This window comes from Salvelinus fontinalis, chromosome 26 (genome assembly GCF_029448725.1).
Source record: "Salvelinus fontinalis isolate EN_2023a chromosome 26, ASM2944872v1, whole genome shotgun sequence".
In the NCBI taxonomy this organism is placed as follows: Eukaryota; Metazoa; Chordata; class Actinopteri; order Salmoniformes; family Salmonidae; genus Salvelinus; species Salvelinus fontinalis.
Window position 1 is genome coordinate 41339161 of NC_074690.1, and position 2999 is coordinate 41342159.

The following is a 2999-nucleotide window of genomic DNA, read 5'->3' on the forward strand; positions in this document are numbered from 1 at the left end:
AAATACCAGGTGCACGAAAAGTTTGGACTTAGAATATTTTTTGAGTTTTTTGGAAAAACTCCATAAATCACTCAGGCCATTGACTCGAGAAGAAAAAACATAAAATATTTTCAAGAAAAAACAATGTTTTCTGACTTTTTTTGAAAAACTCCATAAATCACTCAGGCCAGCACCCATTGATTTTTGCCCGTAGTATAGTGCTCCCAGAGCGGGTATGGAAGTCTGGATCCCCCCTAAAAGCATTTAAGGCTCTGTGTGTCTTTAAGCACCATACTTTTTCATTCCATCCTTGCTGTGTGTGTCTGTGTGTGTGTATGTGAGCTTTTCTTTGACATCTGTTTAGAGAAATTACTGATTTACAGTTCATGAAGGTTGCCTAATAACACACTTAAAGTTTTGGAGAGATCTGACTTTTTTAACCCTTTGAAACAGCACCTATGACCCCATTTTAAGGCACTTCCGGTTGGCACAGGAAGCTATAAGTAAAACCTATCGTGATCGGGGTATGCTTTTACAGAATCCTGAGTTTTAAGTCTATACGTTAAGAACTGACTGATTTACACAGGGTTGAATGCACTATATATCACAAACTGCTGGTTGGGTATGTCAAAACACTTTTAGGGTGATTTTATCACTTCCGGTTGCTCCAGGAAGCATAGAATCAACACAGGTAGACCTCATAGTGGCCTGATGGACTGACATCAAAGACAGGTTCATAAGACATTCATAACCCACATAGGCTTCAGGTTGAATTTAGAGGTGCAGTCAATGTATTCCAATGGGGAGACATGTCATTGTAAACTGTTTGATGTAAACACCTTCTTTTAACTGTCAAGGGTTAATGCCACAAGGTCAAGGTTAGGCTTGCACAGATCGGGAGGACCTTAACCTGTTGAGGATGGGGGCGCTGTTGTGACTATTTATGCTAATCGTGTAATTTTTGAAACGGCTTCCCACAAAATCCTTGATCGTACAATATGCATATTATTATTATTATTGGATAGAAAACAGTCTATAGTTTCTATAGGAGTTGAAATTTTGTCTCTAAGTGGAACAGAGCCCATTCTACAGCAATTTCCCTGACATGGAGTCAGATTTCAGAAATTTTGGCCCCTGATCTGGAGTCAGTTAAAAGGGCACTGTTATTGCTATGAGTATACGGACACTGCTTACGTCTTCCCCTGGATGCCTTTACGTGATGACGATTTGAATGGGGTCGATTGCGCGTTCACAGGCACTACAAATTAAAAAACCCTGAGGCTAGTCACTCTTTTGGAGCTGCGTCATGCGCCTAGAGGACACCGACCCGCACCTGTTCCAAGCATTAGTGGAGGGAGTAATATTACCCGGGTCATGTTTCTACTCGTTATGGGAGTTAAAAACATCATAAGGTAGTTAATTTAAAGCGTTTTATAGCCATTTATATCCGTTTAGTGCGATTTTGGGACATTTATTTCTGAAACGCTGTGAATTGCTGGGCACGCTTCCAGTTCATCCCGAACGCAGTTGGCATTTCCACATGGCAAGAGGACAGCTTTCCACCAAAAGACGATTGGACCCAAGAAAGGATCCTTTGCCCAAGATACTGATGGAAGAACAGCTCAAAGTAGGACATTTTTATTATGATAAATCGTGTTTCTGTCGAAAAATGCTAGTGGCTTAGGACGCCATGTCTTTTGACGTAGCTTCGCTTGGCGCAAACTGTATTGAAAAGTAAGGATAGTTTAAAAAATGTAATTCCGCGATTGTATTAAGAATTAAATTGTCTATCAATCCCTGTCCACCCTATATTTTTTAGTCACGTTTATGAGTATTTATGTATAAGAGTAGATCACTGTCTAAGTGGCGCACGGACATTTTCTCACCAGCTGGGCTACATTTCACATTGTCTAACCATGATTTTGGTGGCTAAATATAAACATTTTCGATCAAACTCTATATGGATTGTGTAATATGATGTTACAGGAGTGTCATCTGAAGAATTCTGAGAAGGTTAGTGAAAAAATTAATATCTTTTGGCGATGTTGACTTTTATCGCTCACTTTGGCTAGAATCAATGCTGGGCTGCTATGTGCTATGTGCTATGCTAATATAACGATTTATTGTGTTTTCGCTGTAAGACACTTAGAAAATCTGAAATATTGTCTGTATTCACAGGATCTGTGTCTTTCGATTAGTGTATGCTGTGTATTTTTACGAAATGTTTGATGATTAGTAAGTAGGTAAACACGTTGCTCAATGTAGTTTTTCTATTCCATTTGTGACGGTGGGTGCAATTGTAACCTATGCCATCTACCTGAAATATGCACTTTTTTCTAACAAAACCTATCCCATACCATAAATATGTTATCAGACTGTCATCTGATGAGTTTTTTTCTTGGTTAGGGGCTATAAATATCTTAGTTTAGCCGAATTGGTGATAGCTACTGGTGTTGGTGGACAAATAAAAGATGGTGGATTATGCTAATGTGTTTTTAGGTAATAGATGTACATCTTTACATATTGTGTCTTCCCTGTAAAACATTTTAAAAATCGGACATGTTGGCTGGATTCACAAGATCTGTGTCTTTCATTAGCTGTATTGGACTTTAATGTGTGAAAGTTAAATATTTAAAAAAAATATTTTTTTTGAATTTCGCGGCACTGGTTTTTCAGTGGGGGTGGGGGGGGAGTGCCGCTAGCGGCACCCTCATCCTAGACAGGTTAAGAACATTCCTGAGGTCAAATTGTGTTTCTAACCTTAACGGTTCTCTCTCTGTCTCCCAAAAGCAAATCAAATTGACATTGAGGTCAAAGGGTCATTCGTGTCCGTCTTCTTGTAACGGTCGCTGCGCTCAGACCGAGCGAGCTACGGTCAAGCGGGGCATCTCGTTGAACTCGGCACGGCCTGGAGATAATAGTAATGCCATTGCGGGCTTTGTGTGTCTTTAAGCACCGTACTTTTTCACTCCATCCCTGCTGTGTGTTTGTGTGAGAGCTTTTCTTTGACATCTGTTTAG